At 41.1% G+C, this 24,709-nt stretch overlaps 1 protein-coding gene across 1 annotated transcript in view; it reads left to right on the forward strand.

Annotated features, from left to right (window-relative positions):
- The first annotated feature begins 5,742 nt into the window (after positions 1-5,742).
- The window catches only part of LOC140227445 (nose resistant to fluoxetine protein 6-like), a 49,300-nt gene continuing 30,333 nt past the window's right edge, over positions 5,743-24,709 (forward strand). Inside the window, exon 1 of the mRNA XM_072307850.1 lies at positions 5,743-5,776. The gene's annotated coding sequence lies outside the window, so the exon portion shown is untranslated. The remainder of the gene's footprint in view (positions 5,777-24,709) is intronic.

A 24,709-nucleotide genomic window follows, 5' to 3' on the forward strand; every position in this document is an offset into this window, starting at 1 on the left:
GATGTTAAAAGTTTACTGTGTAATGCTGATATACACCTTTTCTCTGTACCTTAGAGATTACTCAATGGAGAAACTTAAAACTAGGTATTTGGTGCAGTGGCTGATCCAGGGAGGACCACACTGGGCGCACGCCCCCTCCCCTTTGATTTTTTTTTTTTTTTTGTTAAAAGAAAAGAAGTGAAAAGAAAAAAAAATGGGGGGGGGGGTGCGTGCGCCCCCCTTTGATCTTGTAAACGCGCCCCCTCTTCACGGAATTCCTGGATCCGCCCCTGTACGTGCATTACTTCACGATGATTCTGCATAGAAAGATTCTGGCCATGGCGTCAAAGGTCACATGAACATGTGAAAATATCACAGTCCTCCCCCCCAAAAAAAAAAACAAAAACAAAAAACAAAACAAAAAAAAAAAACAAAACAAAACAAAACAAAAAACAAAACAAAAAACAAAAAACAAAACAAAAAACAAAACAAAACAAATTAAAAAAAAAATTGAAAATACCTCAAAATATCATCATGGATATTGTTGGCCAGGGGATCAAAGGGCAAAGGACAAGTTGAATGCTAAGTTGACACCACCGAACTCGTCCTCTCTCGAACAATTTAGCCATCCATCCAAATGAAACCTACTTCAATGAAAGTAAATACTGAAGATATTGTTTTTGACAAACATGTCATTTCAGTTTTTAGCAATTATGTAACACCATTATTGTGTCACTTTGCCAAAACGTACTCAATACCCAGAGGGAGAACCATGCATCATGGCGGGACACACCAGTCGCCATATAGCGACATTACCACCTTTTTCTGGCTTCGTTTCATATTTCCTTACGTAGGCCTATGACTATAATATTTCAGCTTGAATATTTCCGAGCTTTTAATTGTTTTACAATGCTATATTATGCAATTTCCAGTGGGATTTAATCGTATTAGATTATTTATTTTAGAAAGTATCCCCGACGAGTCATTCAGTTGTTGCCACATTAAATTCCATGTTCTTATGACGGTATTTTACAGGATCATTGGTATTTTGTTGTGATATTGTTATTTGTTCGCAGGGTCCTGGTTGGATTGCTCTTCACGCTGTCAATACTTGGAAGCATTGCAGACAAATATCTGAAGCGCAAGGAAGCTTGTGAGGCGCATCTCCATTCTAAACCCACCTCAAACGGACTGACCCTTGATGAAAAGCCACGTGCCACACTGAACCCCTATGGTAGCACAGACATGGTCAATACTTTGCCTGAGGGAGGTCAAGGGTCAAAAATTGGAAATGGAACAAACGAAGGAGATGGCAAATCTGATCTGTGTGCCAATGTGGAAGATGGAAAGGAAGTGGCAACGGTAAGATTCCACATATATAGATGTATTTATTGTGTATATATATATATTTATATATATATATGTGTGTGTGTATATATATATATATGTGTATTAACAAGGAAAGGGATATTATTGACCAGTAATGATAAATAGTGAAAACTATGAGCAAAGAGAATTAAGGATTATGGGACGAACACCGCACTAGGGCTTTCAATAGCTCAATCTGTGATGTAGAGCACCGGTCTAGTAATCCGGGGGTCTTGGGTTCGAATCCCAATGAAATCCCATCTTATTTGCTCACATTTTTCACTACAGTACATACACACACACACACACACACACACACACACACACACACACATATATATATATATATATATATATATATATATATATACGTGTAAAGTACGAGAATAAATCGTTCAACCTTTATTTTCATTGGACCTTCATCAGAGCTGTACAAAAGTAACACATAAGATGACTCACTGGTATACATTATAACAACATGGCTGTCCCCGTCAGCAGCATAAATCTAACTAGCATTAGTCAATGAGGGACATTTTATCAGTGGGTTCATAGTTGTTACAATAAGAATATAAAATTTATCAGTTCATATTTTATAAGGGTAATATAATGTCAGGCCATGGAGGTTAGCTCAACATCCGCATATTATTGGTTATAAAAAGTATGAGAGTATGAAACAATACATGTATACCAATGGCCAATTTGATATCCTCGTGTTGTAGTATTTCATAAGACTATAATAATAATGTAGGGCTGAACATTTACACGAAGAATACCACAACGTCCAGTCTTGCACTGCTGTCATATCACTTGTGTTCTGTATCCTTTTTAACAACTTAAACGAAAATGTGTATAAGTCTATTCTTTTAACGCACCCAGCAAGTCACATGTGCGTCTTGGTGAGTTACCACCGGAAATCGTTGTAAGACGATTTCCGATGGTAACTACATTCTTGTCCTATACAGAGAAGAGCTGCAAAAAGTCCCCTAATTTGGCAAGTGGTAGACTGCATGGTAGATGTGACAAAAATCTTCCCTGGCATCTTAACCTTATAATGGTGCAGTGTTCTCCATGCCATGATGAGAGGTGAAGAAGACATTAGTATAGTTGGCACTATTCAATCCCTCCTCCTCCCGCTTACGTGATTTGCACTATGCCCCTTGCAATATGTCTCAATAGAAATATACGTATTGGCAGAGCATATCATTGTTAGCTTATTTGTTTGTTTTGAAGTCAGCGTGCTCTTTTCAATTTCCCAATGCTATCCCTTCGATTTTCAAGGCTTGACTGTTTCAAGGTATTTGACTGTATTTGCCTGTTGTTGTCGTTAATATGTTAGTTGGATATAGTGTCTACTAGTCAGCTACCGCCCGAGTCTGCAGCTGAAACAACTCCACTGATGGATGTCTCTGGCAGGGAAAATAGACGGAGATGGAAAGAGAAAGCTGCAGGTGTGTGTCAGAGCTCCTGTGTGTTTTTTCTTTGTTTTTCAAACGTCAAATTTATGATGATGCTTCAGAAGTTTATCACGTTAAAACCAGTTTTCATGGAAATAAGACATGATTGTAACGCAGTCGACACCCGTTGCTGTATGATATCTGGTTTATTTCGTTAGTGCTATAATTCTTGTGATGGGGCAGGTGAGTCGTTCCGCGATGGTATCTAACTAGATGACTGTTAACAGACGCTAATCGGAACCGGATGCATCGTCCCAAAACTTGGTGCAAATCTAAGGATGCGGGTCTATATCCTTTATAATTTGACCGTTTTAGAAATGCTTGACACTTGCCCAGTCATTTCAAAAGAAATAAATCTTGGTTCAGTTTTTCTATATCAGTGACACATGGAGTACAAGTTAACTGCAACTAGTGGTATCTTGCCAGTTGAGTCATGAAATTACTGTGTAAACGTTAGTCTGATGTGCGAACATTTGTTGTGTATCATATTTTCGTATTGATCACCGGGTGATCACCATGCACAAAACGTGAAATTTAGACTGATTATTAACCTGTCAAAGTGGACACTGACGATCAAGTCGTCTCGATGCAACTACGAAGAAACCATATGAAATCGCATTGCTTGCAAAGACTCACAGGCTAAATACATTCATATTCAATTTTGGACAGGAATATCATTTAACTTCCTACGCTGCTTCGCCATCTCTTACAACCTTCCAAAGATTCTAAGCACGAAGCAGGCAGAAGGCGAGATACCTTGTCTCAACGGGATCAGAGTCATTAGCATGTGTATGATCATTCTCGTTCATACCTTCATGAGGATCTTTATACTAGTGGACTTCAACGGTAAGTGCTATGTATTCGTGAACATTTTCTGATTTCTCGACCTGTTTATATATTGTTTAGCAAAGATAACGAATGGACAAGAAGGCATTAAGATATAATATACCAAAGGAGACTTTAAAGTCAAACACCTAAATTCACAAAGGCTGACTGCTTTAAAACAATTTTTTAAACGTCTATGGTCTAAAATTGGGGCTTCACAGTAATCGGCCTTGTGGGCAAAAGGCTATGTAAGGTGTAATGCTTTTGGTAGTAAATGGCCATCAGGCGACTCATAAAGAGCTAAGTTAGATGTTCTGAAAGGAGTGACAATGAGATCGTCGACGGGAGGCTCGAACCCTGTTAGACTACGCTGGTATCTGATGGTTGTGATTTTAATTAAACATCAAGCTACACATACTGTATTACTTGTGTAACGATCTGGAGGCTAAATAAGCAACAGTAGAAAACGATTATGCTCCCTATGTTTCCTATGTTGGACAGGGGCCGCGGAACGTTTTTCAGTTGTTTGTTTGTTTGTTTGTTTGTTTGTTTGTTTGTTTGTTTGTTTGTTTTTTTTTTTTTTTTGGGGGGGGGGGGGGGCTGCGGGGCAGCGGGTGTCAAGGTCAAGTCCCCCCTCACCCCCCCCCCCCCCGCTTAGACGCACCTGCGTAGTAGCCAGGATATGAGCGAACGGACGGAGCGAAAGGGAGGGGGAGGGTGTGTACCCCCTCCCACGGTGAGAACTTTTTGCACTTTGATGTTGTAAATGGTGCAATTTGATTCATGTTTTTCGTTTTTAACGACTTGAAACGGCCCCACTTGTTTAAGGTAGCAGGATATTTTGATGTGGATGATTGAACAATTTGCCTATAAAGTGGTAGCATTTAAATAAACTTCTTGTATTAATTATTACAATGAATTTCATTACAGAAAAGGCATACACACGAGTGTACATAAGAGATATTTCTCCCCCCACACGAAGGCTATTCTAAATTTTCGGACCTGAAATTCACCGATCTGGTGCAAACTTTTGGTGCAATACTTGACTTTTTTTTTCTAGCTCCCCCCCCCCCAAAAAGAAAATATATATATATACATACATATACATTATAATGGAAATAATTAGTGCCTTTTTTTTTCAGGGAAGAGTTAATAGCAAAATCACGGCATTTAGCTCTTATTCCGCTTGTGTATCATTCTGTGTGTACTATGTACAAAGTCTAATGAGGTAAAGAGGGGGATGTGGGAGGGGAATGCCCCCTCCCGCTTTTGCGTTTTTTTAAAATGGAAATAAAGCGATCTGATGCACACTTTTTGTGGGAAATTCTGAAATTGTCATTCCCCAAAGTGTACTATGGGTCTACAGAGGGGACCAATCAATGGGAGGGTGGTAAGATACCCCTCCTATATTCAAGGGAGCTTTATGATTTTTAGAACTGAAATTCAACTATCTAGCGCACACTTCTGTTGAATTTATCTGGAAATTTGTCAATCAGAGAAGTGCAAGTCTGTGGACGAAAACATAGCAGGATGATGTGGGAGGGGGATAAGCACTATTCTCCCTCCTACATAAGGGAGACTCTGTATTTTCTGATTGCAGTTAAACGTCTTGGTGCCCACATTTTGTGGCAGATATTTGAAAACTCAAAGTGTAGCCATAGTTTAATTGTATGCAGAGCTGGGGGGGGGGGGCAAACAGGGAGAAAGCGTGGAAGAGTGCTATCCCCACCCTTCCCGTACGACCCAAAAGTGGGGGGGGGGGGGGGCTGCAGCCCCCCGGTTCCGCGGCCCCTGTTGGGAACGACTGCTGTTAATAGTTGCTATGTTTTTGACAATTAAAACAATCTGACGTCTTCTTTGAATCAGATTTAAGATTTACAGTTGAAGAACATGAATCACAAAAAGCAGTTTCTGAGATTGTTTTAAGGTCATTTCCAAAAGTGCAGACTTAGATAAAGACTTGAAAGTAATGACATTAGGGTTGAAAATTTTTGACGGTAGAAGCACTCCATTAACCATCTCTTTTCATTCTCTTTGTTGTCATTCACAGATACTTTTTCCAGTAAAATAGCTCACAGTCTGTACGAGTGTTTCACATCCAGGCCAATATTAAATGCAGACTTATATGTAGATGTCTTCTTCCTACTAAGGTAACGACAGTCTCTACATTAAAAACGAGCTTTACAATTAAAATCAATGAAGGTCACAGCGCTGTCATGTTTCATTAGAACTTTCTCAACGTTGCTAGAGTCGTGAAACTTTCAAACTATGTCTGGAACCTCTAAATGCATTATATGAAGTGTCTCATAACATATATAATGTGAAGGGCAAGAATTACATTACATTTACGTGCTCTACTGTTTCTTTTTTAAACTTTAAACGTTTGTATTCACTTATACTATCACCTACGTTTTCATATCGGGGTCATCCCACGAGACCTATACCCACAAGTCATACGTACAGCCAGCGGGCTCGACATTGAAAAAAGGTCCATGAGTCATACAGCCCAGAGTCATACAGCCCATGAGCTAGACACTTGATAGGCAAATAAAGCCCATGAATCCATCCACGAATAGGCTAATATTGGTCCACGAGTTCGCACAAGGCAAAAAGTCCTATGAGTCCGTCACTAAAGGAGCACACGTGGCTTACGTAGACATGGTAGAGTTGAATAGTGTTGTGTGCCGACTACGCCAAGCATCAATACCCTACGCCATGTGATGGCTACGCCGGCTGCAAGCAACGTAAAGGGTTAACTCATGGTACGCGAAAAAAAATCATTATTATTATTGTTATTATTATTATTATTATTATTATTATTACTATTACTATTGATAGTTTCAAAAAGAATCTCAAGACATATATTTTTAATTTGAATTGACAATATTGTATACCTGTATGTATAGTATGTGTACGTATATAGGCCTATTGTTTGTTGGTTTATTGTCTTATTATTTTCTGTGATACTGTTGTAACGTGACACTTTATGTACTCTGCGCCTTGAGTAACTTTTTTAGGTAGAAATGTGCGCTTTACAAGAGTCTCACTATTATTATTATTATTATTACTATTATTAGATATATATAATATGGGAGCGTTCGAATGCTCTGTGGAGAAAGTGTACCTCTCGAGTTATTTTTAGAAAAGTTCACGCTTGTTTGTAGCAAGAAGGTCATTCACCTTGCGCTTGACCTACTTACAGCTGTCCCGAACAAAGAGAATGATGTTTTTGCATTGTGACGTATGCGCATGATACGCGCATGGTTTACAACGAACTTTTGGTACGCTTTGGTACGCTTTTGGAGCACATCGGGAAGTGGTCCACTTTTGGCTCGGTACAGTACGGTACGGTACACTTTAGGAGCGTTCGAACGCTCCCCTGGCGCGGTACGGTACGGTACAGTTCACTTTAGGAGAGCGCTCGAACGCACCCTATGTGTGTATATATCTAGCGAATGGCAAAGGACGCACTACCGGTTTATTCTCTAGTATACGCAACGCTGTACGCTACTGTACGCCTGGCCTACGCAGTGGTACGAAACACTACACTACGCAAATATTTCCCCAACGGTATGGTTGGGTGTTCATAATACCGGCCACCTAACGTTTTTCTATCAGTGAAACGTGAAAAATCTCACAATTTGCCTGAAATTTTACTCACGTGTGGAGAAAATACTCTGGATTCACAAGCGCGCACTAAAAATGCGATCTGAGGTACGCCCTCTAGATGGCGGCTTCGAACGCGTGGGGTGTCATTTTTTCCGCACTCAGTTGCCCTGTTCATTTCAACCGACCACCCTGACAATACGTATAAAGGGCACTTGATATGCGTTTTTTCGACAGGCCGCTGTTTTTTTCTAGCCGTCATTTTTCCCCCAATAATATTTGAATATATTTTGAATCCTTCGATATTACTTTTGAAGGACTGTTTGATGAATTTGAATTAATTTTCATTAGGAAGCTTTTCATTGTAATTGAAATAAATTAGATGAGTCAGTTTGTTTTTTCACATTCATTTCTCGTTTCTGCTTCAACTCGTACGGTCGTAGCGGGCGACAAAATAATTATGTCATGTGTATGTGTAACGTGTGTGCACGATCGTACAAGCGGCGGTGACAATTTTGCGGTCAAAATCGTCAAATTTATTTCGGAAGGATACTCTACATCTAACAACGAGTCAGCAAAGGTAGTCCACTGCCGGCCTAGTTATAAGTAGTTACACGATAAATCTTATTCGATTTTGCTAAATTTCGTTAATTTAGAGGGAATACTTATTTGTTTTCGCCTTATTTTACTCGGTAGCGTAGCCCAGTGAAGAATCGAACACCATTGCGCGTAGTCCCATGCGTACATTTTCTTTCTGTACGCGCAATGCCATTTTAGTGCGCGGTCGGTTGATATGGACCCGGTCGGTGTGTTGAACACCTACCATACTATACGCTATTCTACGCTAGTCCCTTAAAAAAAATAGCGTAGTAGGTACTCAATAGGGGGCATTGGGTATGCCATTTTGTTGGGGGTACCACCTATCGTCACCTTAAAGGTAGGGAACCCCATTTGCAATTTGCATTGACAAAGTTCCCCATTATCAACATACTTTTCACTGACTGGACATGCAAGTACAAAGTACAGTTCTGAGAATTGAAAGAAGCTATAGATGGATCTGTAGCTTGTTTATTCTAAAAATATAACACAAATTCGCCTAATTCTCACCTCAAATATGCCATAAATACTGCAGTTTTGAATGTCGTGACCGTCTCGTTGATTATGAATCTCCGTTTTAAAATAGCGCAATTTTAGTGCGGGCGTTCCGTTTTCTTCGCGCAGCTAAAAAGGGTACCTTGCGATCGGCACCCCCTCCCCTCCATAGGTAATACACGTGAATTTTACAGCATAGGTAATACACGTGAATTTCACAGCTATACAATATAAATTATGCGTCGTTACTGAGCGGATGTGTAATTGAAACGTTTTTAGCTTGGTTTGTCAGCTTGTTTTTGAGTTTGATTTTCGTTTCTTCCTTTTTATTGTCTTTATAGCTCATGACACTTAATCCCGCGCGTACCTTTTCGTTTTATACGCAAACAGCCATGATACGCAGGGTGCCGATGCAGGGAAGGTACCGTGCCGATAGGTGGTACCCTAGCGTAATCTAAGGCCACTTGTTAATACGACTCAGGGGAGCTTTAGATTTCCAGCTCGAGCGTCGTACAAAGCGTCCGCGCTGCAAATCTAAAGCTCTCCCAAAGCACCCTTTCGGCAAAACCGGGGGGGGGGGGGGGGGGGCTTTGGACGAAGGGCGGTGTTCCGGGATTTCGGTGTTAAAGCCCCTTGAGGCCCCGTATTAACATTTGCAGATCACACACACACACACACACACACACATCTTTGATCCTCCAAAATAGTTTTAAGATGTCATTTACGGATAAAAAAATAACCAATATGAAAGCTTTTAAGGCAAAACATAGTTCTGGTTCGCCTGCAAACTTGTCAAATTTCATCCCAAAATGTACACGTATGCCTATTTAATGTGTGAAATGACAAGATATTCTTTTGTTAATGACGAAAATGCGAAATGTTAATCTCAGAACTTACCTGACCGGGGCCAAAGAGATTTTCCCCAGTGTGGGGAGGAGATAAATCTCTTTGATCGGGGCCAAATCTCTTTGGGGCCTAGATAGCGTGGACTCGGGAACAACTCGGCCTCACTTAAATGGCGGGGGAGTGTTGTCCTGGCTGGTCGCAGTTATGGGCCGAGTTGTCATAACGCGCATTAAAGAACCTCTTTGGACGCATCCAAAATGAACATGCGCCTATGTAACAGAAAATTGATCGCAAAGTGTGGTAAGTGTTCAACACACCGACCGGGTCCATATCAACCGACCGCGCACTATAATGGAATTGCGCGTACAGAAAGAAAATGTACAGGTACTGGGACTACGCGCAATGGTGTTCGATTCTTCACTGGGCTACGCTACCGAGTAAAATGAGGCGAAAACAAATAAGTATTCCCTCTAAATTAACGAAATTTAGCAAAATCGAATAAGATTTATCGTGTAACTACAGTGGCCTGCCTTTGCTGACTCGTTATTAGATGTGTAGTATCCTTCCGTCATAAATTTGACGATTTTGACCGCAAAATTGTCACCGCCGCTTGTACGATCGTGCACACACGTTACACATACACATGACATAATCATTTTGTCGCCCGCTACGACCGTACGAGTTGAAGCAGAAACGAGAAATGAATGTGAAAAAAAAAACCAACCGACTCATCTAATTCATTTTAATTACGATGAAAAGTTTCCTAATGAAAATCAATTCAAATTCATCAAACAGTCCTTCAAAAGTAATATCGAAGGATTCAAAATATATTCAAATATTATTGGGGAAAAAGTGACGGCTAGAAAAAAAACCAGCTGCCTGTCGAAAGAACGCATTTAAGTGCCCTTTATACGTATTGTCAGGGTGGTCGGTTGAAATGAACAGGGCAACTGAGTGCGGAAAAAATGACACTCCACGCGTTCGAAGCCGCCATCTAGAGCGCGTACCTCAGATCGCATTTTCAGTGCGCGCTTGTGAATCCAGAGTATTTTCTCCACACGTGAGTAAAATTTCAGGCAAATTGTCAGATTTTTCACGTTTCTATTGATAGAAAAACGTTAGGTGGCCGGTATTATGAACACCCAACCATACTCCGAAACCATTCATCATCCCGGCAAATCGCGTCAGCCAGGTAAGATTCTTGGTAGACTCTTTCGATATATTGCAAGCAAATATGAAATGGTGCAAGACGGGTTTCAAGCCCTTACCACAACTATGCTGTTGCAACAGGGATTGGCGCCCCCGGCTCGGGGCTACAATCCTTGACGGAGTTGGCGTCAAGGATTGTCGCCCCGTCAGAGATTGTCGTCTGACGACAATCTGTGACGCTTATGCAGTTCCAAATTTTCGACCTCCATGGTTACAATCTATGATGGCAAAAAAAAAAAAAGAAGAAAAAATTGTTGCGACAAAGATTGTCGCCCCCGGCTAGGTGTGGTTGCTCCGGTGTTATTCTTTGGTGGGATGGGTATGACTGGTAAGTTATGCGTATGTGTGTGCGTGTGTGTGTGTGTGTGTGTGTTTGTTGGGAGCTGCATGGTATGTGCTGTGTATGATTTGTAGGTGTGTAAAATAAATAATTTGTGTATGAGTTTCCGTATAGCTGTGTGTGTGTGTGTGCGTGTGTGTGTGTCTGTGTGTTTGTTGGGAGCTGGATGGTATGTGCTGTGTATGATTTGTAGGTGTGTACAATAAATAATTTGTGTATGAGTTTCCGAATAGCTGTGTGTGTGTGTGTGTTTGGAGTATAATAATACAATATGTACTAGAAACTGTGCATGTGTGATGATTGTATAGTGGTAATGGAGTGTTTGTCTGTGTGTATACGTGTGCCTGTATGGGTACGTGTGTCTGTTTGTGTTTGTGTTTTGATGTTTGTGCGAACAAACTTTTTTGAGCAGCAGGCACTACTGTGGCAATGAAAATGCCTTCAACGTGTATGCGCACGTATTTATAGAGTTCACAGCAGCGTTGATTTCAAAATAGTATTGTCCAGTCAAAATAGGGTTTCACCCACCACTAATTGTAACAGTAGGAATTCCACTGCAGTGCATCTTGTTATGGGCTCCTAAACACCATACTAAAAGTCCCAAGAAATCCAATGGGGCAAATTGGCTAAATTTGCATAATATGCAAATTAGCTCCCATAGTTATAAAGATGCAGTGTTTCCATGAAAACTAGGCTTCTAGGATTCAGATTGGAACACCGAAAGTGTTGAAACCTATGTTTGTAACGTCATTTAGTGCGATGCAAACATTTCCATGCACATTGTCTGGACCTCATTTGCATAATATGCAAATTAGCTCCCAGAACGATAAAAAATACAATGTTTCCATGAAAATTAGGCTTCTAGGTTTCAGATTGGAACACGGAAAGTGTTGAAACCTATGTTAACAATGTCAGTTAGTGCGATGCAAACATTTCCATGTACATAGTCTGGGCCTCATTTGCATAATATGCAAATTAGCTCCCAAAATGATAAAAATACAGTGTTTCCATGAAAACTATGCTTCTAGGTTTCAGATTGGAACACCGAAAGTGTTGAAACCTATGTTTACAATATCAGTTAGTGCGATGCAAACATTTCCATGTACACAATCAGACCCTCATTTGCATAATATGCAAATTAGGTCCCATAACGATAAAAATAGTGTTTCCATGAAAACTATGCTACTAGTTTTCAGATTGGAACATCAAAAGTGTTGAAACCTCAGTTAGTGCGATGCAGACATTTCCATGTACATAATCTGGACCTCATTTGCATAATATACAAATTAGTTCCCATAATGATAAAAACAGTGTTTTCATGAAAACGCTTCTAGGTTTCAGATTGGAACACCGAAAGTGTTGAAACCTATGTTTACAATGTCAGTTAGTGCGCTGCAAACATTTCCATGTACATAATCTGGGCCTCATTTGCATGATATAGAAAGGGTACCGAGCCAACGGAATATTCAAATGCTTCAAAGCGCCCGATATGAGCATATTAAGAGTGTTCAAATGTGATATTTCAGTTTCTCTTCACCAAAAATAAACTCTACAGCATTAGTAACCTAGCATGAATAATATTACGCAAATTACAATTTTGTTATCAGACAGATAATGATAGCTTATCCATCAATTACGTAGAATCAAAGTACGAAATTAAACAAGTGTCAACATCTATAACTCCAATTTTGTAATGAATGAACTGTATTTGGAGGGTGATTTATTCGAATCTCGATGATTCAGCTCTTGCATCCTTGAGGGTTTTGAGATATTGAAGATGGCCAGTCAACTTTAGGAAACCCTGTGGGTAGTGCCCAAAGTTACCCCTTTCGATCATATTATCTACACGACCAATTACAGAACATGCATCAACCAACGCGATTTCGATTGTTCTAAGCGTACATTTTTTTTTAAGTCGTTCGGCCGTCTAGCAAAGACTCTTTTATTTCCATGAAATAGAATTGGCACTGACAGCGGAGATATTTTTCTACAATGTGTATATCTTTTTGAATAAAAGGTGGTGCACAGTCAAAGCGACTCGCAGGGAGGTACCCAAATTCATCCCTATACCCTCACGGCCCGGTACAAAACATAATCATACGCACGTGAATACAGCTGTTTGAAGCGAAAAGAACTGTATAACGTCCTTTTCGTTTCATTTATCCATTAAAATTCAGTGAAAGTTATAGAAGAATTATTGTTTAACAATATCTATAAGGTGAAAATAGTTCACATACGAGGGCAACCACATGGAGGGTACCCAAAGTTACCCCTTCCAAAGGCAGTCTAAGACTTGCAATGATCATGTACCGACGCAAATACATAATTATGTTCTATAAGTACATGCCTTTCAACAGTCCTTCTGGTCCTCTAGCAAAGAAACTTTTATTTAATGAAATTCAATGAGGTTAACAGAAGATATATTGCTCTGCAATTTTGACTTACACTGACATAGTTAAAGTGGTGAGCATTCGAAGGGAGCCTCCTATATGGGAAGTGCCCACATTAATTGCCTCTATACATGACCTTATAACGCAAATACCAACGCAAGTACAGTCGTTCAAAAAGTGCATGTCTCAAAAAGTTTTATGACTATCACTTGAGATTTATGACTATGTATAAATATTGTAAGGTGCTATGCAATCATTGTACATTCTTTTCATCCTTCATAGTTTTACGCACCTCATTTTCTGTTCCAAAAAAAGTGATGTCTATTGTCGAAAAATGAAATAAAAATTGAATGGAATAATAATTGTATTGAATTTAATTCCTGCCATATCAAGACACTTGTATTTCTATAAAAATTGCCGGGGTAAAGATAAACAACAGCATTGATCTACAATATCTATACAGTACAAAGGGTTCACTTGCAGAGACCACCTTGTGGGAGGTGCTCAAAGTAACCCCATGCATCCTAAAGGCAGTGAAAAACGTGGTATATACAACCGCGAAAAATGTTCCATGGGTACATGCCTCTGAAAAGTTCTTCCGCCTGTATAGCACATACGCTTTTATTTTCGTTAAAATGCAATTAAGGTAATAGGGGACGTTGCTTTACAATATTTATTTTGTCAAAAAAGTGGACATTCAAACGCAAGCCCTTGGGAAGTGCCCAGATACTCCTACCCTGACCGTCGTGGTCCCAAAACAGGTTAACAAAACATGCATTATATGCCAAATCAAACTCAGTTGAACATGCATATAGAAAGTCGTTTTGCCGGGTGGTAAATATTAGACACTTTACTTTTCATGATTTTTGAATGGTAGAGACACTGCTTTACAATAATCATATAGTCAAAGGGATGCACATTCAAAGGCAACCGAGTGGGATGTGTTAAAGTCATTTAATCCCCAGGGCAATATAGGAAACATGCACTACCACATAGCACGTATTATGTTCCAATATTCCATGTCTTCATATAGTCGTTACGGTTGTACAGCATAATTATTGCCCTTTTGTTTTCAAGAAATGCAATTTAATTACAAGAAGAAAAATTGCTCTACATCAACTATATTGTCAAAAGGGTGAACAATCCAAAGCAATCCCTTGGGAAGTGTCCAAAATTACACCTCCGCTCAAGCCTCGTAATTACAACGCAAGGATACTATGAACGCAAATACCGACGTTCTTTCGTGCATGAAGTAGTTCCGGCAATACTGTTACAGTTACACACTTTTATGTCAGTGACTGTCGTGGAAATGATAGAAGAAGCATTGCTTCACAATATCTATGCAGTGAAAGGATGCACATTAAATGTCAATCCTGTGGGATGTACCCCAAAGTACACCACCCTCGTGGCAATATAGAAAACATTGAATATCATTAACGAGAATATACTATATGTACCAAACTTACATGTCTTCAAACTTCGATCGCGCCGTACATTAAGGTCACTTTTGCTTTCAAAAATATGTTTTAGTTAATAGAGGAGACATCGCTCTACAATATCCATATTGTAAAAAGGGTGAACATTAAAAGACAATCCCTTGGGAATGGTCCAAAGTTACATCTACGCTCATGCCCCCTTAAGACTAAACACAGATATTAGCAACGCAAACACCATTGTTCTATAAAGCATGGATGGTTTTAAAAGTAGTCCCGGCAAAACAGCAAATGCACTTTTTATCAATAAAAATTCATGAAAATGATAGAAGAGGCTTAACTTTACAAGATCCATACAGTGAAGAGGATGCACATTAGATGGCAACCCTGTGGATGTGTCAAATAATATTCCACCATCACGGCAATATAGAAAACTTATTGTCATTATAACAACGGGAATATATAAATGTTCCAAACGTACATGTTTCTAAAATTCCATCGTGCCGTATATCGAAGGCACTTTTGTTTCCAAGAAATGCAACTAATTAATAGAGAAGAACTTACTCTACAATAACTTTATTGTCAAGAGGATGAACATTCAAAAGTAATCCATTGGGAAGTGTCCAAATTTACACCTACGCTCACGTCCCCTTAGTGCAAAACACAGATATTAGCAACACGTATACTGTTGTTCTAGCGTGAATGGTTGTAAAAGTAGTCCCGGCAATACAGCAAATTCAATTTTCATCGATGACAAGTAATGGAAATGATAGAAGAGACTTAACTTTACAAGATCTATACAGTGAAGAGGGTGCGCATTAAACGGCAACCCTTTGGGATGTGCCAACAAACAACCCACCCTCACAGCAATATAGAAAACATATAATATCATATAATGCGAATATATGTTCCAAACGTACATGTTTTCGAAATTCGAAATGCCTATAGCAAAGGCACTGTTGTTTCCAAAAAATGCAACTAATTAATAGAGGAAACATTGCTCTACAATAACTACATTGTCAAAGACGTGAACAATCAAAGGTAATCTCTGGGGAGGTGTCTAAATGCACGCCTACGCACACCCCCTTTATTACGAAATACAGATATTAGCAACCCAAATACATTTGTTCTAGCGTGAGTGGTTTTAAAAGTAGGTCCGGCAATACAGAAAATACACTCTTATATAAATGAAAATCACGAAAATGATAGAAGAAGATTTGCTTTATAAGATGTACACAATAAAGAGGGTGCTTGTTGAAGGGCAATCCTGTGGCGTGTGCCCCCAAAGTGCCCTTTATTCACATGGCATTATAGAAAACATATAATTATAACGCAAACATATATGTTCCAAACGTACATGCTATCAAAATTTGATCGTGCCTTATAGCAAGGGTACTTTTGTTTCCAAGAAATACAATGTAATCGATGCAGGATACATTGCTTTACAATACTTATATAGTAAAAGGGGGTGCACATTAAAAGCGGCCCCTTGTGAGGCGCCCAAAGTTACCCCCTCAACCCCGCGTCCCCATATGCTAAACGTGCGTTATGCCAACGTGAGTACTGTTGTTATGAATGTACTCTTACAGCTACCGCCAATTTGCATTTTATGTAAATTGTTTTTGTATAACCAATTCGAAAAGGCATCCATCGTGTTCATTGACCTACAAAAAAAAAGTTTACACATTTAAATCTTTAAAATTGGATAACGGGAAGCTAGGATCTGTCAATTTTCTCTCATTACAGGTACTAATTTGCATATTATGCAAATTTTACTATTTTGCCCCACTGGATTTTTTGGGACTTTAGTATGGTGTTCAGGAGGCCTCAACGACTTGCACTGCAGTGAAATTCCTACTGTTGCAATTAGTGGTGGGTTACCCCCTAAAAATCGCTAGATTGACTGGAGTAGTATGGGTGTGTCAATTTCAGCGGTGAGGCGGGCTAGGAGAGGGAGACCGAGAGAAAAGGCATTCGAGGGAGGTACCCTCCCTAAATGTTATCTGCCTTTCTTCATTTTTTTTTTCGCTGTAGTCATATTCTTCCATCAGTCTGAACTATACCTTCCATATCACTACTCTTTGTCATATGCATACCACCAATACATACGTATTGTAAATAAACACCAACAAACACTCAAATCTTCATAATACAAATAAACCACCTCAACATTTTTTCCTTGATATTAATTGATTTCATTCAAATCATTCATAAATCGACCTATTCTGGGTGTAACATGAACAAAAACGTTACAAAATGGCAATTTGAGTCACAAACATATCCATTTGTCAATTTATACTACAAATAATCTTACTTCAACATTACATACAGTATGTCCCCCCCCCCCAAAAAAAAAAAAAAATACAACGGGGGCCCTCCACAATGATATCTTTAAAAATCTTGCATCAATCTAAATACAAATTCAGAGTATGAAACTATAACTCTTACCCACATCTTACAGAAAACCCCATTCGATTTGCTTCAGTGGTCAAAGAGAAATACGGAATTTTGTAGAGGATGTCGGGAAACTCTTCCGTCCAAGTTCTGTGTATTATTCACACACAAGATCATCAAAGTGTCATTCTTGATGGAACACCTCTACCATACAATGCCACACCAACCTACCTTGGAGTGAAGCTGGATAGGCAGCTGACCTACAAGGAACAACTCAAGGCCATTTGTGCAAAAGTGTCTTCAAGGAACAACCTCCTTCGCCGACTTGCAGGCTCAAAATGGGGTGCCAGTGCAACCACTCTTCGCACTAGTGCGCTAGCACTGGTATACAGTGCCGCGGAATACGCCTCCCCCTCGTGGTGTAGGAGTTCTCACACCAAGAAACTTGACTCAGTTCTGAATGACACCATGAAATTAATTACAGGATGTCTCCGGCCTACACCAACGGAATTCCTACCTGTTCTCTCAGGCATCGCTCCCGCCCCCATGCGCCGAGAACATCACACACATAGGCTGGTCACAAAGGCCTCCACCAAACCTGACGACCTCCTCCACGACATAGTTGAGGGCTCTGTAACTCTGGGTCAGCGGCATCAGCGACTGAAGTCTCGCCGCTCTTTCTCCCGCCATGCAGCAACGCTGAGAGGATCAGACTTCAACATCTGCCAGACACGGAGAACAAGCTGGGAAGACACCCAACGACCTGCCCAACTCGTTGTTACGCCCAATACCTCTGTCCCCCCAGGAGCAAACCTCCCAATAAGGAGTGAGTGGGTGTCTCTAAATCGGATTCGAACGGGAGCTGGGCGTTTCAATGCAGCCATGCATCGTTGGGGGCTATAGTCCGGGAGCCAGCGGGGGTCAGCCTATCTGAAAAGGTTACCAATTTTTATGTATATAGCAATTTATAAAATGGGTTCAAGAATGTAGCCAATTGGAAGCGCTGAAATGAGTCACGTGTGCGTGCATTAATTTCTTAGTAAATGCACTGCCTGACCAAGGAGGTGGAAGAGTCTCTCTTCCACCTCCTCCCTAGCCTTTAAACAAGGCGACTCGCTCTGCGTGCCCCCGTATAGCGCGTTTACCCCACAAACCTGTTGGCCGGCGAGTGGAACGAGCCGCCTTTATCCACTCGTTCAGGGATGTGTACTTTTGTCGTTGTTGTTGCTTTATATTCTTTGACAAATTTGCGTACAAATTTGACGCAGAAAATACACACGGCACCAAGGCAAGCCGCGCGCGCTTGCTAACAAATTTATATTCTTTGACAAATTTGCGTACAAATTTGTTAGCAAGCGCGCGCGGCTCGCCTTGGTGCCGTGTGTATTTTCTGCGTCAAATTTGTACGCAAATTTGTCAAAGAATATAAAGCAACAACAACGACAAAAGTACACATCCCTGAACGAGTGGATAAAGGCGGCTCGTTCCACTCGCCGGCCAACAGGTTTGTGGGGTAAACGCGCTATACGGGGGCACGCAGAGCGAGTCGCCTTGTTTAAAGGCTACCTCCTCCCTGGCCTGACGTACGTCACAATGTTTACACTAGCAGTGCGCACTCAATCAGTTGTTACAAGTGCGTTACGCGCTACTATACGCGCTGTCAATCCTGTAAACAACTTCTAGTTCGGGCCGCGGGCTGCCACAACAGCCGGCGGCCTTTCTTGTGCATAACAGTACATGGCGTACGTATACTCTTATACGTACGTACAGTACTTATGTGCGGGATTTCCGAGTGCGACGTGCGTAAATGTTTGGGACGAACATCTTCGGACATCTTGACTTTTGAGCGAGTGCTACATGTAGCTGACTGGTATTGACCCACAAAGGTACGTGAATAATGCTGTTAGTTTTCGACCCATTTTATAAAACAAATGATGCACAGGGTTATTTCGTGGCGTTAGTGAAGGTGCGGCGCACTCTCGAGTATTGACAACGGTTGCAAACATGCACGAGGCGCAGCCGAGTGCATGTCGCACCATTGTCAATACTCTCGAGCGCGCCGCACCTTCACCAACACACTCTATCCTGTGCATCATTTGTATATTAGTACATATGCCCCTGAGTATGGAAATGCACGTCTGGCTGGTCATCGGTGGTGGGTGTGGCCAGGAGGGCCAAAAAAAGGATCCCCCAAAATTAGGCTAGCTTAGCTGGAAAAGTAACCCCATGAAAACAACTGGAACTTGTTCGTTACACTTACAAGATAAATGAATGACCATTGCCAGACGTTTTAAATGGTGGAGGGGGGGGGGGGGTAGCCGCCAGACGCCCTTAAAGACCCAACTCCAGCTAGGCTAGCGTAGCTGGAAAAGTAACCCCATGAAAACCACTGGAACTTGTTCGTTACAATTACAGGATAAATGAATGACCATTGCCAGACGTTTTAAGTGGTGGGGGGTAGCCGCCAGACGCCCTCAAAGACCCAACTTTTTCCAGCTAGGGTAGCCTTGCTGAAAAAGTAACCTAATGAAACCCACTGGAACTTGTTCGTTACACGTACAGGATAAATGCATAACCATTGCCAAACGTTTTAAGTGGTGGGGGGTAGCCGCCAGACGCCCTTAAAGACCCAACTTTTTCCAGCTAGGCTAGCCTAGCTGAAAAAGTAACGTAGTGAAAACCACTGGAACTTGTTCGTTACACTTGCAGGATAAATGCATGACCATTGCCAGACGTTCTAAGTGGTGGGGGGTAGCCGCCAGACGCCCTTAAAGACCCAACTTTTTCCAGCTATACTAGCCTAGCTGAAAAAAAATAACCTCCTGAAACCCACTAGAACTTGTTCTATGTTTGTATCTCACCTGGTAAACTCTGTCGACATAGTATTCTGGTGTTCTTTCAATAACTTTTCACACTTTTGAGCTATATGACCACCAAATTCACTCCTCAGATCATCTAATGATTGCTGTCAAGTGTTAACCCGTTGAGGACGGTTTGATTTTGCTACAACACGCATTTCCCATAGACACCTTCAACGGAAGTCCGACTACGTCAACAGTCAAAAAGTCAATGAACTATACCATTTGAAAATCTCTGTAATCCCGAAGTCGATACTTTTAGATAGTTAGATGGTGAATGTTTGTAAGCTTCCGTTTCTAATTCATACAGCATCAGCATACAATATGTCTGAGAATAGCGATAAGAAAGATTAGAGTCTTTGGCAACAAGTGCAAAATTAAATTCTGTGCCTCATTTGCTGAACAAACGTCGTAGGAGGACAACGACCTGTTAGGCAATATGGCGGAACAATAACTCTATATTATCAGTGTTATAGAATAAAATGACAATGATGTAGTTTTGAAGCATATCGTACTTTTCATTAGATACTTTTGCAATGACTCAATGTATACTTTTAATCGAACTAAGTATATATCCGTGACTTGCACATGAATTACGGCAGAACGATTCGGTGAGGAAAGTTTTCTGTCATGTCATTACGGAAGAAGTGAACGTGTCAATATTTTGCTATTTGTTCCATAATTATTTCTGAAGTGGTTAAATTTATTTTCCTCAAACATTTTTTTCGTTTATATATACCTACGTTGCATCCAAATGCCTATTCGTTGAAAAAAATGCGGGCCAAGGTCAAAGATCATAGGTTAATGGAAGTAGGGTATACGACATTTCACTAGTTGTTGTTGTTGGGTTTTGTTTTTGTTTTTTTTTTTGGGGGGGGGGGGTTCGGGGGGGGGGGGGCATGATTCAGATTGTCCTAAAACCTTGTATAATACATGTATTTAGTTTTGTAGTCACGACACTTTCTATGTATGATGCCAAACTCTTCCCGCTCATACAAATGCAGCCGTTTCAGGGAAATAATTATGATATTCTTATACTTCATGATTTGGTAATGCTGAACATGGTTCATAACATTCCATTGATACTATGTATAGAACAGAAAGTGAATTTGACAATGGTATATGATATCCGCAATTTACTCTTTGATAGGTTCTATCATCCGATTAATATGTATAAATTGAATATACAGTAGTCCCCTTTTTAGTAATAGGCCATGGGGTGAAGCTGAAAAAGAGGCTTAGAAAATGGGTTTCGTTCCAGCAACACTGGCACTACTTTCTGAATGCAGAAATGTGATGTTTTGTACATCCTTAATATACTGTAAAAAGTTCTCCTCGAAATATCCTGTAGTTTTTGCGAAAATCCATATTTTATAAACTGCGACCAGCAGCCCAATACACATATCGTAATGGGGCTGTGAAATGTAGCATACAGGATCATGACGGAAGTTTTATCGCGGACAAATATCAACTTAAAATCAGGAAAAAATCTTCAATTTGAAGACTTATTGATAAATTTGAAGTATTGATAACAGAGTTCGTGCAAGGTTTGCTTCTGCAAATAGTTCCTTTCTGTTCAAATTGATGACTAAATGTGACTCGGTCGAGAGGAAACTGGGAGAACTACGCTGAATTGACGGTCAGCGCAGGCGCACACATCACTGCGCACAAATTTCGAATCCATTGACTGTCCGTGTGTGCATGCGCTGGCCGTCAATTCAGTGTAGTTCTCCCAGTTTCCTCTCGACCGAGTCACATTTAGTCATCAATTTGAACAGAAAGGAACTATTTGCAGAAGCAACCCTTGCACGAACTGTGTTATCAATACTTCAAATTTATTAATAAGTCTTCAAATTGAAGATTTTTTCCCGATTTTAAGTTGATATTTGTCCGCGATAAAACTTCCGTCATGATCCTGTATGCTACAGTTCACAGCCTCATGACGCTATGCGTATGGGGCTGCTGGCCGCAGTTATGCGTATGGGGATGCTAGCCGCAGTATAGTTCCCATGGTGTTTCTAAGCTGAAATACATACAGTGCATGGGCGTAAATCCCGGGGGGGATGGGGGGGGATATATCCCCCCCTGAAATGGAGGAGGGGGGGATGGCCTGTACAATCATCCCCCCCTGAATTTTGAGGAAAAAAATGGAGGAAGCAGAAATGTGATTGTAACAATTTTGACATAATAAAAATATTGCATGACGTTTGTACGCCGGCCTTCAGACAGGTAACATAGCTGAACAGTATTCTATCTTGTAGGAAAATGTATACATAATTTTCTCAAGCGCTCGCTCGCTTCGCTCGCTCGCGAAGAAAGTAACATCGACATACAGTCACTGTAAGGTATGGCTCAGACGTTGACAACGTCAAATAGTATAGGCCTACATGTAAACATGCTATGACGCGAGTAACTGGGGACCATCTGCAAAATATGTACGAAAACAAACAAACAAACAAACAAACAATAACAAAAACTATATCGTCATAATTGAACTCCCTCCATTTCCTGAATCATTCCTGAGAAACGACAGTGACTGATTACTCAGTCAGGATACATCTATGGGCATTCCCAGGGAAGATCAGGGGCGTCAAATCTATCTCGGGGGGGGGGGGGGGGGGCAAAGGGGCATTTGTCCCGCCCCTTTGGAAGTGTTTAGGCAGACAAATCATTTATCCCCCAAGCAAATTCCCGAGATGAGGACAAATCTCGAACTTTCTTAATGGAAAATTGTCCAAATATCCCCAGAACTATGCACCAGATCGTTGTATTGCAATCATAAGCATGCAAAAGCTCCGATATACAGGATCCCTTTCGATAAACTTTGTACACTTTTGACATTGACGTATATATCCCTAATTCATCAAAGAGTGTGCAGCAGATCTTTCACTTAACAAAAGCACCCTCATATGCAGAGGCGTCGATCGGGGGGGGGGGGGGTGGTTCTCCCATAAAAGTGGGACAAACAAAAGCGAAAAATATAGCTACAAACGGCAGTTTTTGGAGTGTAAAACATCAAAATTTTAAAGCTCGCTCGCTCCGTTCGCTCGCATTCAACCATAATGCCATTCTCCTGATGTTGCTGCCAGTGACTGACAGCAGTTTTCGGCCGGTGCGCCCCCCTCAATTTCCAAAGCGAAAAATATAGCTACGAACGGCAGTTTTGGGACTGTAAAATGTGAAAATTTTGAAGCTCGCTCGCATTCAATCATTATGCCATTCTCCTGATGTTGCTGCCAGTGATTGACAGCAGTTGCGCCCGGTGCGCCCCCCTTATTTCCAAAGCGAAAAATATAGCTACGAACGGTAGTTTTGGGACTGTAAAATGTGAAAATTTTGAAGCTCGCTCGCTTCGCTCGCTCGCATTTAATCATTATGCCATTCTCCTGATGTTGCTGCCAGTAATTGCCAGCAGTTTTCGCCCGGTGCGCTCCCCTTTATTTCCAAAGTGAAATAATACAGCAACAAACGGCAGTCTTTGGACTGTAAAATGTCAAAATTTTCAAGCTCGCTCGCTTCGCTCGCTCGCATTTAACCGCTATGCCATTCTCCTGATGTTGCTGCCAGTGATTGCCAGCAGTTGCGTCCGGTGCGGCTCCCCTTAATTTTCAAAGCGAAAAAGTATAGCTACAAACGGCAGTTTTTAGACTCTAAAATGTCAGAATTTTCAAGCTCGCTCGCTCCGCTCGCTCGCATTTAATCGCTATGCCATTCTCCTGATGTTGCTGCCAGTGATTGACAGCAGTTGCGCCCGGTGCGTCCCCCTTAATTTCCAAAGCGAAAAATATAGCTACGAACGGTAGTTTTGGGACTGTAAAATGTGAAAATTTTGAAGCTCGCTCGCTTCGCTCGCTCGCATTTAATCATTATGCCATTCTCCTGATGTTGCTGCCAGTAATTGCCAGCAGTTTTCGCCCGGTGCGCTCCCCTTTATTTCCAAAGTGAAATAATACAGCCACAAACGGCAGGCTTTGGACTGTAAAATGTCAAAATTTTCAAGCTCGCTCGCTCCGCTCGCTCGCATTTAACCGCTATGCCATTCTCCTGATGTTGCTGCCAGTGATTGCCAGCAGTTGCGCCAGGTAGCGGCTCCCCTTAATTTTCAAAGTGAAAAAGTATAGCTACAAACGGCAGTTTTTAGACTCTAAAATGTCAGAATTTTCAAGCTCGCTCGCTCCGCTCGCTCGCATTTAATCGCTATGCCATTCTCCTGATGTTGCTGCCAGTGATTGACAGCAGTTGCGCCCGGTGCGGTCCCCCTTAATTTCCAAAGCGAAAAATATAACTACGAACGGTAGTTTTTGGACTGTAAAATGTGAAAATTTTGAAGCTCGCTCGCATTTAATCATTATGCCATTCTCCTGATGTTGCTGCCAGTAATTGCCAGCAGTTTTCGCCCGGTGCGCTCCCCTTTATTTCCAAAGTGAAATAATACAGCCACAAACGGCAGGCTTTGGACTGTAAAATGTCAAAATTTTCAAGCTCGCTCGCTCCGCTCGCTCGCATTTAACCGCTATGCCATTCTCCTGATGTTGCTGCCAGTGATTGCCAGCAGTTGCGCCAGGTAGCGGCTCCCCTTAATTTTCAAAGTGAAAAAGTATAGCTACAAACGGCAGTTTTTAGACTCTAAAATGTCAGAATTTTCAAGCTCGCTCGCTCCGCTCGCTCGCATTAAATCGCTATGCCATTCTCCTGATGTTGCTGCCAGTGATTGACAGCAGTTGCGCCCGGTGCGGTCCCCCTTAATTTCCAAAGCGAAAAATATAACTACGAACGGTAGTTTTTGGACTGTTAAATGAGAAAATTTTGAAGCTCGCTCGCATTTAATCATTATGCCATTCTCCTGATGTTGCTGCCAGTAATTGCCAGCAGTTTTCGCCCGGTGCGCCCCCTTTATTTCCCAACCGAAAAAATA

Source organism: Diadema setosum, chromosome 4 (assembly GCF_964275005.1).
Source record: "Diadema setosum chromosome 4, eeDiaSeto1, whole genome shotgun sequence".
Classification (NCBI taxonomy): Eukaryota; Metazoa; Echinodermata; class Echinoidea; order Diadematoida; family Diadematidae; genus Diadema; species Diadema setosum.